This window comes from Corvus cornix, chromosome 2 (assembly GCF_000738735.6).
Source record: "Corvus cornix cornix isolate S_Up_H32 chromosome 2, ASM73873v5, whole genome shotgun sequence".
Taxonomy (NCBI): domain Eukaryota; kingdom Metazoa; phylum Chordata; class Aves; order Passeriformes; family Corvidae; genus Corvus; species Corvus cornix.
In genome coordinates, this window is record NC_046333.1 from 107,403,413 (window position 1) to 107,419,223 (window position 15,811).

At 38.5% G+C, this 15,811-nt stretch overlaps 1 protein-coding gene across 10 annotated transcripts in view; it reads right to left on the minus strand.

Moving 5' to 3' along the window:
- ZNF521 (zinc finger protein 521) overlaps nucleotides 1–15,811 on the minus strand; it is a 229,987-nt gene that overhangs the window by 95,562 nt on the left and 118,614 nt on the right. The window lies entirely within an intron of this gene.

A 15,811-nucleotide genomic window follows, 5' to 3' on the forward strand; every position in this document is an offset into this window, starting at 1 on the left:
TCACATTGTCTCTTCTTTCATGTAATTTTGAACCATTTTTTCATGTTTCTCACTAATCTTTAATACCAGCCTCTCCCATCCACCCCATGGATGTGCTTTAGAAGGCTGCCGTTCACTGCTGCTCAAGTACGTGAAGTCTTCAAGATAACCACATCAACTGAAATAGCTAATGTAGCAAGCCAAGCTAATTAAAACACACTGAATTAGAATATAGCTACACAAGTAAAAGATATGCAGAAAAAAACCCACAGAGCTGCCCACTAATACAGCTAAAAGAGCATCAGAGTCTTGCTACTTAATTGCAGAGGCTACTGGCAAGCAGGTTTTAGCTACAACAGATGACTCCCCTTTAGCATCCAAGTCCTATGCAGACTATTCTAAATCAGAATTTTTTCATTATGATGAGCTACTATGAATTACTTCAGTATCTACAGTTAGTGTTAAGCAATATTTGTTTAAAAAAGGTTTGAGGGAAATCTTGTTAAAAATTCTGAATGGTATTGGAATTTTGAGCATACGAGCTTGCCATTCTAAACCATTTGATTAAATTTAACCATAGGAAGCTCTTCCAAGACCTAATGAAGCAGCAATTACATCTGAAGAGGGAGCCAAGCCAAGAATTGTACCATTCCAATAGCTCTTCTTTGAACATCATGCTACAATATCTAATCTTCTCAGTTTTGAGTTTACACATACAATGAATCTCTGAGCTTTTGGATTTATATAAAATAAATCATATAGAAAAGCATGTTGTTGTGGGGTTTTTTTTAATATAAAGAGCTTATTTTTTTAAAAAAATGAGATAGTTTTAAGATTTTTAATACTACAAGAAAAAAAGAAGCCTTATGCATGAAATAGGATCCAGATGAATTTAAAAATTGTGGAAGTATTTTCAGGGTCTGGCTGAAAAGCAGATGCTGTATCTATGCTTACTGCCTGTATTTCACAGTACTTTAATAGGAGGTTCAACAAATAGATGCAAAATTGAAAAAAAAAAACTAAATAAGCATGGAGTGAATGTTAACATTAAAAAAAAATTGCTGGCCCTAATTCTGATTTCAGTTGCTTTTTCATAAGCATTTGCTCACACTTCATCATAATCACCTACTTGGTACCTCACTGTGTTGGTGTAAGCAGGATAAGGAACAATCCCAGCACTTTCCCTTTTAATTAGAAGGAGGAACTGTTAAAACTGGAAAATGGTTTCATTTTTCATGCCATCAGCAAATGCAGATTGTTTGTTTTTTTCAGTAACATTATTATGTTGCACAAAGATGATCTGTTTTGTGATTTAAGATGTACCTAGAGCAATCCAAGTGCAGCCAAATCGATGGAGGCAATCTTGCTCTATTTCCAGTTTTCCATCATTTCTTTATTACATGTAATAGAACATTTTAGCATAATAACTCAGAAGTCCTGAGATACAGAGGATAGAGAAATAACGTTGAAAAGTAATTCCTCACATCTGGCTTTCACCACATGAAGTGCAAATGGTGAACTTAAACATGGAAATACAATTTACTCCTTTGAAAGTTTACATCCTTATCTCTCTTGCAAAGAGCATACATTCATTTCCAGTGCCTCAAGGTAAAGACTAAGGCATCTATCTCAAGAACAGTATCAGAAGGATTTGGAAGCAATCTTTTCATAATGTTTCTTTGGAAGGGAAGCAGGGTTACTCAAAATTCATAGCGATTATTAAGTTTACATTCACACAGCAGATATGGTACCATATTATTTCCCATCATCCGTGTTGTCACCTGCTGAGAATCTCTCCTTGGTTTAAGCCAGCCATTCATTACAAGGCATTAGCACTCTGCTGCACAAACCAAAGTTAAGCCCCAAAGTGAACTGGGCAGCCTGTAATACGCATACTCAGCTCACGAGGACTGTGTTTACCTATTTTTCAGCCCTTCATTTTGGTGATTTAATAGGCAAGCAATTTCTTACTTCAGCATATTCTTTCTATATTATCAAGTCAGGTATTTCTGGACAAATACGTGGGTGTTAAAAAGACTCACAAGTCTCCCCAAAGCTTTGCTGTATCAGTGGAGTGTGCACTGACAGCAGGGACTCTTTATGACAAGAAAAGCTGATCAGCTGCAAGCATTCCTCTTGATGAATCTAACTCTTCACCAGGTCTAAACTAAGCCTGTGGGTTTTGTGGTTTTTTTCAGTTTTTGGCTTTTTTTTTTCTTCTTAGCCTTCTTTGAGGCCTGCAGAAAGTTATGAAATAGATTTTTCTAGTCCTCCGAGGAGCAAGGCCAGGTTCACATCCTGACCTCAGAAAAAAAGCAGTCCACAAAAGCCAGCCTTCTCTGCCTAACATAAAGCAAACTACAACATGCAACATAAGGCAATATTAAGAGTGAGAAATGACAAGCATTGTATCAGCATTGGGAAGGAAAAATAATAAAACCCAGCCATATTAAAAATTACAGCAACAACAGTACTGAACAACACAATTTTGGCACTGCTACCATCTCCATTACCAAGGGCGGAAGCATGATATTCATCTGCAGAGCGCTTAGTTGGAAGGAAGATTTCAGTTACAAGTCAACAAAAAAGAAATTCTTTATTGCAGAGGATTATTTACTTTTAGATACTTCTGATATCCTTTTCTGTAACCATTCTACCACCATTTGGGTAGTGTAATGTACAAGCACATAGACTCTCACAACAAGATGTACTAATGAAAATACAAGATAAGCCTAAGGACTGAATCTCCTCTCAACAACATCAATGTAAATCAGCTCAATCAGCTGGGGGACATTGGTGTGAAAATTGAGTAAGGAAAGAATTGGGCTCTGATGCTTTGAACAGACTGCTCAAGTATATTTCAAAAATGTGAAGGCTGTTAAACTGTGGGTTTAGGAGCCTGGAAGACAAGAGAGGTATAAAAATGATAAATCTTATTCTCATAGTGAAATAGCATTAAGGAATCAAAACATGGTCCTAGACTACATAAATACTGAAGTGGAAGTTGCTACCAAAAGCATCAAGAGTTTTACACAAGTAAGAAACCAGATTCTTACCAAAGAGTACAGGAGTAGAACAACTAGTTCCCATTAGCATGAATGACAGTGGTGCTCTTGCAAATCCCATTTATGGTGATGGAATATGGACTCTGAAATCTCTGTGACCTTGATGTGCAATATTTATGTCTACACCTTTAGCCTCTTGTGCATAATGAGATGCAATCTTTTAGCTTTATGCACTTCACCAGGCATTCAATTAGAAATAGCAAATTTTTTTGGGGGTGGGGGAAGAATGCTAAGCTACTTAGACAGAAGGTAGTGAATCAAAAATTGCAAAACTTGAGCTTTCAAAAATAGCCTGAGTGACCTCTTCCAATACTCTGACCACTCCATCACAAGCAGGAGGCAACCCCTGTGAAGAGCGAATTCTGGCAAAGTTCTCTCTTCACAGATGATGCACAGCTTAAGCTATAATGAGTTTTTGGGTTACAAATGCTGAACGCATTAATATTCCTTGATGATAATTATCACAGTATAAGCACCTTTCCCAATGTGAGTAGCATAAAGCAACTGAAGCAGCATTTTTACTACATTTGAAACAAGCTGGAAAATGGGATTTTCTACTCTTGTAACCTGAGGTCAAGATACATCAAGCTATGCATATTAAGTATGTCTACCCTATATAACTATATAGGCCTTCCCATATATTCACACACATGCATGCAATTAACACCCTAATTTTTTGAATACTTGAACAAATATGCCATCCATATGAACATGATTTCGCAAGAAAAATCCAACATTTTAAAGCAGACCCAAATAATTTTCAAACAGGCTACACTGATATTTCTTCCAAAGTGAGTGATTTTTTTATGATATTAATAATAATAAAAAAAAACCAACGGCTGATACAAATTGAAAATTGGGAAAAAATATTTATATTCATCCAAAGAGAAAATAGTTGCAGAAGAATACTGCTTTTCACCTTCAGGAGTTAAACTATGTGCCACACTAAATATTTCTCATACCCACCACTACTAGCCTTTATTTTTTATAGGAACATGTGAAAATACAGTTCTTCGGTGGGCCCAAATACTGGCATAATGCTCACAGGCTGAGTAATGAATGGGAGGACTGGAGTATCCCAAGGAAACAGAGGAGCAGGAGCCTCAATCCAGGCAGCTGAGCACCTGCAGAGCTGTCCCTTACCTGTCAGTGCAAGCAGCAGAAGCGCTGTGCTGCCTCTGCATGGGGCAGGAACACGTGCAGCCGGGCAGCAGCAGCAGCAAACACACTGATTTAACAGCCAGACAGGCTCACCCAACCTCTGTGGTTTCCCCTTCACATGGACAGGGGCAAATATCTGGGAGTTATCCCAAGAAAGAGATGAATACCAGTTGCAACACATGTGGAACACACATACCTTCCAGAGATAACAAGAGATATGCTGCCTTAAACAGTATAAATAGGCTTGGCTGTTCTTTAAGTGCAAGATGTTTAATTATTATACAAGTACTTACTGAGGATTAATTAGCATACAACAAGGATCTGAAACATGCAGACGTTTGTCAAAGAAGACAGGGTTTCTAATGATTTATTATTGTTTGATTAACAACATCATGCCACAGCTATGTTATTAAATATCTATTTTGCATACTACAGAACCTAAAAGTGCTACCTAGTGATGAACTATTACCCTCAGAAGAGGGCAACAACTTGATCTCTGCTTTTCTCTCACCTGCAACTCAGAAAATATTAATTGTTTAAAATTATGTACTGGTAAGGAGCCTTTAAAACACCACCCTGTGAGTCACTGGGTTTTTACTAAATGTTATAATGCTGTTTTAATACCATGCAAATAAACTTAGTGCAGCTTTCTTCTGACAAAATGGGAGTCAGTTTGAATTCCTAATCTGAAAAATGGGAATCAGTTCTGATGTTCTGCTGGTGTGAAATCTGCTGAATGTATTTATGCCATGTTGTCCTGCACTTCCTTTAGGAAATATGCCATGTTACAACCATTTCAAGAACTAAAGCGTAATTTTTACTTATGTGCTGTAAAATGCCTCAAAATCCCATTTGAATAAATGGCAAGGTTTTGAGGGAAGTTTGCTAAATATTTAACAGCACTATTGGCTTATTAAATACTGTAATGTGAAAACCATGAAAGGATGATATAAAGCACATGACATTTTTTTTTCACTTAACATTGGTGCTCACTTTGAACACTGTACAAGCCCATTCATCAGAAGAACTGAAGCATTCTAAGAAGTACTCCTTCTTATCAGATAAATGTAGCAATGGCATCTTGCTATTATACAAATGATTAAATCCCTCCTTGGTTAATTGCGTAAGATCTGTTCCTCTGCAGTTAAATCCCCTCTCCATCCTTCCCACTTAAAACATCTGAAAAGATCACATCTGAAAATTAAAAGTGATGCAGTGAAATTTGGATGGCACAAGATATATTGCTTATATGAAAGGCAAAGCTAAGGGAAAAAAGAGTCAGGTAGAGAACATGCAGCTTTGGTTTATCATACACAGAAACTGCATGGCTGACCATTTTATAGGTGGAAAATTGAATTAGTTTCTCTGAGTATCACAATGCATTTGATAATTACATAATACAGTGACCGTCGTGTTAAAAAAAGAGATGTAAGACTGAAAATGCTCTATAAAAATAAACATTTCCATTAAAACAGAATCAAAATAACTTGGGTTCACAACAACAGATGTATTTCAGCAGGAATCACTGAAAAAAGATTTAAATCCACAATGAAATATATTAATATAAACTAACAAGGAAAAAATGTCTTGGCATAGAATTGCCTGCAGAGTATGCATTTATTCTGTAAACACTGTAACAATGATTATCTGTCCTTCCAGCTCTCAGTGGAGACTCCTGCTTTTGAAAATGTCTTGTGGTAACTTACTAAATTCAGGCTATTTCAATTAGTATTACTGCACATTAAAAATTAATTGTATTATAGAGTGGATTAAGGTTTAAATTTCAGTTCTACTGTGTGTGTGCTAGAAATGACAGCTAAAAATCAATGCTCTCTGGCCCATAATCGGAAGTTTGTACGACCAAATAGTGTAGAACTGGCGTCAGTTTTAAAAGAATTGATAGTTCAATTCAAGGTGTGTCAGCTCTAATTCCTGATTTAAATGGGAATGCTACCCAGCTACGCTATTAAGCTAAAGAAGAAACTGAAAAAAACAAAAAGCTGCCTTGCAATGAAAAGAAATGGGCTATCTTCATAAGGATGGAAAAAATCCAAATTACAGCTCAAAATTCGTGTTTGGTATCACTGAGGGAAAAAAGATGTTTTAATGGGATGATGACTTCATTACAGAAGACACATATTTTTTACCACATTTAGAACATGTTGTTAAAATACCACCCGGAAAGGCAATTTAGGCTCCAATCTTACAAACACTTGAGAACATATACAGCCTTATGCCTGTATAAAAGGAAGCTTGTGACATTTATTCATGTGAATAAAATCATATGCATATTTGCACAGTTTCAGGATCAGACTTTTTCACTGCAATTACAGATGTGCCATGCAAGCCCATTTAAAACTTTTCCTGAGTGTAACAGGCACAGATACAGGTACTGAAGGGAGCTTGTGGACCTTGTGAAACTCATGCTTTGGGACACTTTTTTTTTGGTCAAACAGTCCTGGCAAGGACAGCACCAAAGATTGCAGACAGTAGAGCCACAGACCAACACACCTGGGGGCCCCGATACTGTGCAAGCCATGCAAAGAGCCGTAGATTCTACATCCACCCCTTAGCAGAGCACCAGTAGGGAATGTTGAATCCCCAAGCTGCAGTGGCAGGGGTGAGACGAACCTTGCTATCCAATGCATCAAGTGATCAGGCAATGAGGGCATGTGGGAGCGGACAAGAGTTCTTTGTACCACCAGTAAGTGTGTCAGCTGCGGTCTCCTGAGCTGCCCTGTTGCTGTAGAACACAGGACAACTTCTTCACCTCCACACATATAAAATAAATGATTATCCTACACTTTATCATCTAACAAATCAGTTAAAACTTGCTTTCATGGATGAAGGCTCCTTCTTGTACAACTAAGGCAGAAATCTGCACTCTAACCTTGCCGAAACCACTGTTAAGACATTGTAACTGCAGGCTGAAAAGATTTTTTTAAAAGAAAGTGTCTTTATTAAAATATTTGTATCTTCACAATAATAATATTTCTTTTTACTTGGGTGAAATGAATTTTGCAGCGGGTTACTCATGATCATGGCACTGGATGATAAACAGACACCACTGCTGTAATTCTTTCTTTTGAATGTGCACACAGTGCCAAAAGGAAAGGAAACAGCTCAAGCAAAATCATTCTTACACTCTTCTGTACTGTAAAATGTATGGGGAATAGCAGGAAGCTAAAAGCATGTTCCACTTGTTATAAATCTAGTATTGCTCCTGTCTGAAAATGGTTAGCAAGAAATGTCTGTCACTTCTATCAGCAGCAAACTAATTTTTTTAAGAGCAAAACATGAAGAACACTGCAAGTCATGTGAACAGACGAAGCTGGAACCGCTAAAGTATTGCAAAGCCACACAGGATACTAGAGCCCGGAACTGAGCAGTCATTGGTGTGTACCTAAGAGACAAATTGATGTCCAAAATGTTTTTAAACATCCCCTGTGCTACATGGATGTCCAACAGCAAGTTTGGTATCAAGAGAGTAAAGAAGATGGGTTGTAATAACAACAATAAAGAAATAATCTGGTGCAAATAGACCCCAAGGTGTAGTAGTCATCCCCGTGCAACAATCACCCTTCACTGCAATTTAGTGATGTTGCTTCATTATAATACAGCATACAAAGGGGGCAATATTAAGGCACACTATTTAAAGCTACGAGATCTGTGGTGCCAGCTATAGCTGGTACTGAATCACAACTATAGATTAAAAAAAAAGTCATTTCAGCAGAGAATACAGAAAAATTAAAACTCTCCTGAAGGTGCACAAGTGTGTCATTTTTACAAGACTTAGCTGAACGCCACAATAAGAGATTGATGCTAAAGACTGACAATACGTTTTATAGTGTGAACCCTCAAACTCGTTACAAAAGCACAGCTATAACTGGTTGCAAATTAAAGACAGCCAAAAAAGACAAAGAAATTCAACTGGTTTAGGTAAGGGAGAAAAGAAATATTTTTCCATCATAGGAAAATATATAGGAATTGAGAAAGAGATTTGTGCAGGGTACAGGACCTGCAGAGTAGATGGACTTTGAAGCAACTTTCAGAATTGCAGTGACAAAGGAAAAATTCTGAAGAGGAGTAAGACAGTGTTACTGACTCATGGAAGCCATCACTATTTCTGTGGATTCTCTTCCTGTCAACTGGTTCTGACTGGGGAAGAAATGAAGGACAATTTCTGTTGTGTGAAGCAGGTGATGTCAAGAATAGATATGAGCTGGACAGCATACGTGCGGAGTGATGATACAGTAAAAGAGAAGGGACAATTTTTTTTTAAATTGCATTCTGAAATGGATAGGAAATATGAACCAAATTTGGGAGCTCTAAGGCAAGCAGCAGAATTCCCCATTATCCAAGAGATAATAAAAAACACAAATGATTTAATAGCTTTCTATTTACAGCATTACAGTACTTTTCATTCTGAATATACATTAACTAATTTGTCTTGAAAAAATCTCTGCGGCTAAGTGCTGTCTCCATCTCACATTTCAATGACATGTTCTAGGCTAGCAAAGAAGTCACTGGGAATGCTGGAACCACCACAAACTTGCACCCATTCCGACTCCTGTTTCAACATTCTGAAATGAAAATTGTCTTTGTATGCTGTCAAGAAAATACGTGAAAACAGGACTTGGAAAAAAAAGGAATTCCCCTCCAAACAAGAAAGGAGAATGCCATAAAGCAGAAGGAGAGAGAGGGACCACGTAATGCTATGAAGAAGTTAACTGCATTTGTGGGACATAATGGCATAGGAGAATTTAGAGTCAAAGAGCCTTCCAAATCTGCTTTTTAAGGGGATGAATGGGAAGGATACATTTAAGAAAAAAAAGGCAGCTGAACTGTGTTGAGAGTGCTTCTCTTGTCAGAGAAGAAACCTTCTCCTACTGAAGCTTTAGCTTGAAGGAGACAAAGAAAATTGCCAGCCCACAAAAAGACTGGCCTGGAGGACCCATCACACGGGTTGAAAGAGATGCACATGCAGCACAGAAGCGGCAGTTGATGTAAAATACGATAACCTAGGTGACATATCATAGAAATTAGAGTCCTATTTTCTGTCACCTAATTTATTCCCATGCACCACCATGAAGGATTTTTCCTGGCGGTACAATTCCAGTCTCTACTGCTAGGCATACTCCATCTCTAGTGCAAATGCAGCAGCAGGTAAAAGTAGAGAATTTTTCCATTATTAAGAAGTATCCCTAAGATTAAGTTTTCCAGACTAGCTCCCTGCCCAAGCCTATTTATTTCATTTTTCACTTATTTATTTTTATTTTTCTATTGTTTTCATTTTATTCTTCTTTTTTTAAGCTCAGCTATTTTTATCAAAAGGTATTAAGAATACCATCCCTGTTAAATCTGACTTGAAGAGTAACAGCACACCAGGAGCAGGGCGGGTTAAAAGTTCAAATTTGGCAGGGAAATGTCACTCATCTGAAGAGATGAGTATTTAACTGCTCTGGTGAAAATTGGTTTTGATTTGATCATGTTATGACAGTTTGCAAATCACACTTTGCACTAAGTGATATTTGGGTTAGGCTTTCCAACCAAACTTTGAAGGAAACGGAAGGCTGCATTGCCTCTGAATGTCTAATCGAATGAGGTAGTAAACATCGACATCTCCCAAGCTGTTCAATAAATTACACAGTGCTCTGCAGGAGTCTCATCTGGGGGACTTGGGGGGTGGAGGATTTTTTTGCACAGTTATCTAATGTCTTGGCACTCACATAGGTGTGCAATGAAAAGCAATGAAGCCAGAAGCACAGTGGGTTCACTGTGGAGGTTGCCTGTGAGAGGGTAGGGAAAAAGGGTGCCTAGCCAAACAGCTAGATATTAAGAATATGCTGCTGAGGTCCTGAACTTCAACACTCTAATACAATGCTGTGTGAGAAAATTTGAATTGTGTGTCTAGGCACTGTAAAAAGAAAGCCAAAACAGGATGTTACAGGCATATCCTTAACTCTGGCCACTGTATGTGTGCTTTATGACTGCTTTTGATTATACAAATATACTATTCCTTTTATCATTCAGTCTAATCTAAACATGAGGCTGGTACTTTTCATCATAAACACAGTGAATGAGGCAGTGTTTTGAACTAAGCTTTGTCCAATACACTGTGAATAGCATATTCTGTAAAGTCTCTTGGATGAGTACCATATATATCAGATTATATTCATGTAATAAAAATAATGTGTTGTGTAGCTTTGCACCTTTGAGCAGGTCTCCTTCACTCTGCCCACTGCTTCATTTCCTCTGGGGCATCTCATAATGCCTTGAGTTGCACAACGTGTTCAAAGAGCAGCTTAGTTAAGGAAAATTTACAAAAAGGAACACTTCTTCTTCCTTTCTTTCTATGTGTCGAAATTACCTCTATAGCCACATTAGTTTAAGGCCACATGACAGAATTACTCATTTCTGGCCCACTGATATATTGGTGCAATGGTTTTATTTGCATGTTTCACTAGGAGGGTATATAATAATTCCTTCACAGTCTAAAATCCTGAGATTGAATGTTAAGGGCCTGACAATTTCGTGCATGAAAAATTTTAATTTGGCAATATTTATGTTTCACATTTATAAATTAGAGGTTTTTAATTTTTGTATTTCACAGATGTGTATATCTGGTTTGCTGGTTGCTGAAGCACCTGTCTTACAAGCTGAAGGACATGACAGCTAGTTCAGCTTACATATATACACGCATACACCCATGTATACAAGAGGGTGCATTCAACAGCAAAACAGCTTTTCTTTAAAGTAGGTATCACCATTTTACTTTACTGTTGATTTTCTACTGGCTCCACTTAAAGAAAGTAACTCTACATGTGAAAAAGGATGTGCAGAGTATCTTTTGACCGTAGGTGGTATATGAGGCATGCAAAAAGAAGGATTTTTACACAAATATAATTCTAAGCTCCCATAACGGCTGAATTGAAAGCAGTGCTTATGGAAAGTGAGGTGATATCTCGGCCATTGTGCTGAAGAGATTGAAGGAGTTACCTTCCTCAGTAAGGATCATTGAGAGTGTCACCGGTTAATTCCTGTTCTATGCTCCTCATTAGCATTACTCTCAAGTTTCTGGTTATCATATCCGAAATATTAAGACATAATAAATACGAAGGTGCAGATAATTGGATATTAACCAGAACATACTTGACTGGGCAGGAGGTAGGGCCTTGCTTAAACTAATCCTGAAATGTATTAATCACCAATTAATGAATGGGTTTCAAATTCATTTTCTATTATAGAACACCTCTGAGTATCTAAGCTTTTTCTAATAAAATGAGTTGGAATAACAGGATAGGAATAAGAAACAGTCCAATTTGAATTAATTCCCTATAGCTTGTTGTTAAGTTCATTGAAAACAATAATCATACAAGCAGTGACTCTCTGTATACAATATATATATACATATATATATACACACATACGTGGGGGGGGTGTGTGTATAATAGCACTTATAGGCTCTATATGTAGGTGCAAATAGGTCATACAGAAGCTAAATTCTGTAGGTCATACAGAAGCTAAATTCAGAACAGAGCTAGTTCACTGGAGAACTACTACAGAACTATCAGTACTTCTTTCTTCAGAGCAAATATAGCTCTTTAAGATGAGCAGCATAAGACCTGCATCAACTTTAGATGGATGTTGCGAATTAACGATTTTCAGTGTGGAGACAGATATACATATAGATCAACTTCTGTAAAAAAAACCAACCAAAAAATCATTCCCTCTTTACAGCCCAGAATAAAATGTGGTCCACACCAGTCCACTCTGTTGACCTGGTCTCTTGGTGGGTGGAAGAAGAGTGGTGGAAGGGCAGAGATTTTGAAATTCCATTAAGAAGCCTGGTGGGTAGAGGGAGGTGTGTGGAGAGGGTGAGAGAGAGTATTATTAAGCCCCAGCTTCAAATAACTTTGGTGATTTTGCATTAAGCATGCACCCTTAACCAGCACTAGTAACTATCTTGGCATGGTTGTACTTTTCTCAGCTAAGAGGCTAACTTGCTGCACGCAGATAATCTCTAAGTAATGAAAGCTTTTGCTAACTTGGCGTATTTAAAATCCAGGAAGAAATGTAAAGAACAGGAAAAAAAAAATTGTATTTTTAATAAAAAACCCCCAAACATTCCTCCCCCCCCCCCTCCCCCCCCATTCTTACATGTCCAGGATAATTTTAAAATGGATACTTTCGCATTTTTATTATTTGAAATGGGTGCTCACTACTGCAGTAGAAAAAAAAAAAAATCAGGGATCCTTATTGTTACTAATGAAGAAAATGATAACAGACATGGTTGAAGCACTATTATTCCCCTTTCTCTCTTCTTGCTGTCCTCACTGTTATTTACATTGATGTGAATTGCAAGTAAACCAATACTATCCATCTCTCTGTTTTTTCCTTAATTTGTTGACTTTAATTTTAGTAAGTCTTAAATAAGCGCTTACTGAAGATGAAGTAAGATATGCAAGCAAGTAGTCCTTTTATCAACAATTTTGCCACAGAAACACACAAACATTTCAATGGCTCTTCATTAGCAAACAAATCAACAAGTGATATTTTAATGCATGACTTTATTCCATCTCTGTGGGGACCGTAGTTGAGAGTGTGATGTACAGTACAGAGAAAGGAATCATCAGCCACAATGTCCCAGGGCTCTATCCATTGAGGACTTCTCAGCCTCTGCTTAAAGAGTGCATTTAATTGACTGATAGACAGTAGCTTCTTTGTTCACAGAAGACAGCGAAGTAATGGCAGCTTGAAAATCGTACCATCTACAGGATCTCCTGAGACTAGTAACAGGGGGATATGTGTCAGGAATAAATAAATAATCTAATTATTAAGCCACTTCCTGTCAAGTTAACTCCAATTTGTTGGCTTTTGAAGGCAACAAAACGAGGCATTTTTCCTCATTATGCTTCTCTTTTTATACCACTGGTAATCACAGGCGGATTAAAGGGTGCCTGATTGGTTTTTTTGTCAAGGAACTGAGAAGCAGCCAACAGTACAGAAAAACAGAGTTGGGGTTAGAGGAAATTTCATGCTTGTCTCCTTTCCAGCTCCCTAACAGCCCACACTGCTGCCCCATACAGTGCTGCCAGCTGTACAGCAAATGTGTGCCCCTCCAACGGCGGCCTACCAGGCCACAGGCTCCATCCTGAGAGCTGTGAGATACCTTGCAATCTTGGCAGGTAGCTACTGCTGTCATAGGCATAATTCTAAAGGTGACCTACGAAACCCCGTCAGCTCACCAAATGCAACAATATGAGCAGCTCAAGTTCGACACCCACTCTCCATATTGGCTTCTTTTGTTGCGCTTCCCGCGGTTACATCGCGGGGAGAAGCCTCGGGACAAGCTCCCCTAAAGAATCGGAGGCTTCCCTGCTCAGAACAGGGGCAGTTTGGAAAGGCGATGGCGAGGCTGCCCTCAGTGCTGACAGCCAAACACAGCCGAATGTGCGATGGCTCCTGAGAAAGCCTGCAATGCAAATGGTCAGCAACGAACAAAAGGAACGCTGACACCCTGCCATTAATTCAGCCTGTGGTGCCTAAGTATTGACACGCACAGTGTATCACTGCCACGGCTCGGAGGAGAATCTTACAGCAGGTGGAGAGTAGGGAACAACTTTCATACTGCCTGGCACTGCCTTTCCATAGCGTCCAGTTCATCGAGTGCTATTCATGCCACAGGCACTTTTGCAGGAAATCTAAAGCTTCCATGTACTTTGCTTCATTTCCTTACAGGGTGAACTCCAGACTGAATTGTAGACATTTTTTAGATGCTCCTTTTAGTATTATTATTATTACTATTAGTATTACTACTAATATTATTTAATAATATGACAATTGCATTCTATTTTCTTAAAATTTTTGTGTCCAAAGTTCTTCCCTGCTTCCCTCCTTCCCCCCCCAAAAAACAAGATTCATGGATGTTTGCAGACTGTGTCCTGGCTGAACCATTTGTAATTTTAAAAGCCTGGAGAGCATTTCCTGAAAGCTGTTTCAAAAAGCAAGGAGCTATTTCTGCTTCAAAAAGCCAGCACCTGGGGACAGGGAGTGGCAGGGATGGGACACCCATAGCCCAAATAGGTGATGCACAGAACCTGCAGCCCAGTGAATCGTGCTGCTGGGGCGTATGTACAGCTGCCTTTGCCACTTCCGAATACATCCTGAATTTTTTGTTAAATTGCGCAGATAATTAAAGCCTCTTCATATTTACAGTCTGCTTCATTGGTACCATGAATTCTGTTTTCAGTTACTGTCTGCAAATTCCCTCCCCGCGCAATTTCATACTAAGCAATAACACTTCATTTTACATAAGTTTTATCTGATGTCCCCATACAGAGCTGCCAGCTGTACAGCAAATGTGCAGCTCTCAAACTGAGGCCTACTAGGCCACAGGCTCCATCCTGAGATCTGTAAGGCACCTTGCTGTCATTGGCAAGCGTTCCCTGCTATCGCCGCTACCATCGCTCCACACCACACACAACTTAAAATCATCTGATTATTAGAATTTGTGGTCCACACTCCATTTTATCCTTTATTTAATCTATCCCCAGATCACACATTTGTTTAAATGTTTTGGCTGGTTTACAAATCATGCAGCCATCTGCACAGTAGGTGTGACACCATTTTTTAGACAAAAGTTACATTACAAAACAACAAAGATAAAGTCATTTGAAATGCTTTGATGTTTGTTACTCTGCCTGGTTTGCTTGGACCAACTCTAAGAAATAAATAGAATTATCTGTGTAAATCGATGAACATCTATGAAAAACAACACCCAGCAGAACGCAGAGCTTGCTCCATTACCTACGTTAATATCATGACAGCTGAGGAGAGATGACCTGGCCCACTTCTCATCTCTCCTGTACAGATGGCTATTAAAGAGAAAGTATCCCTTTTGTATGGTCCATGCAGAAACCCTTTATGGGCTTTTCAAATAAGCCAGCATTGCCCACAGGAGAGTAGCTTCCTGTTAGTATTAAACAGCCCAGATTTTGCCTATTTTGTAACCCAGCTCCTCATGAAATAAACCTACGTTTTCTCAGATTTAACTCCAAATGCTGATTTTCCTGGGTAGTTCAATTACATGTCCTCATTTTCCAGACAAGGTGACCAAGTTTCCTCTAACTTTTATACAACTTCTTGTCATCTCTGACTGTAAACAGGAGATTCCCAGGCATTCAAATGATTTCCTGATGCTAAGAGAATATGTTCACTCTCTTCACTATAAATTGACAATTTCCATTTTTTGCTACTCAAAAACTAGTGAAAAAAGATCGACAAAAGGAAGTCTCCACCTCCTTCCTCCTCTAGTGTGTAGATCCGTATCTTTGGATTCTTTTTCTCCAAATCTCAGCTAAAAGGGACATTACTGTAGAGTGATTAAACTGATGTTCTGAAGATGTATTACTTGAGGTCAACATGGTGCAACAAGTATTAGTTGCTCAGCTCAGCTTTCTGCACAAGTGAAAGGAAAATCATGGGGTTTTAATGACCTTAGGCATTAGACAAATAACAGAATGTGTGAATGCCACATGCTATTACAACCAGACAAGAATTTTCTTGGGCTGATTTCCAGAAAGCTGATTGAGGTATTTCCTTTG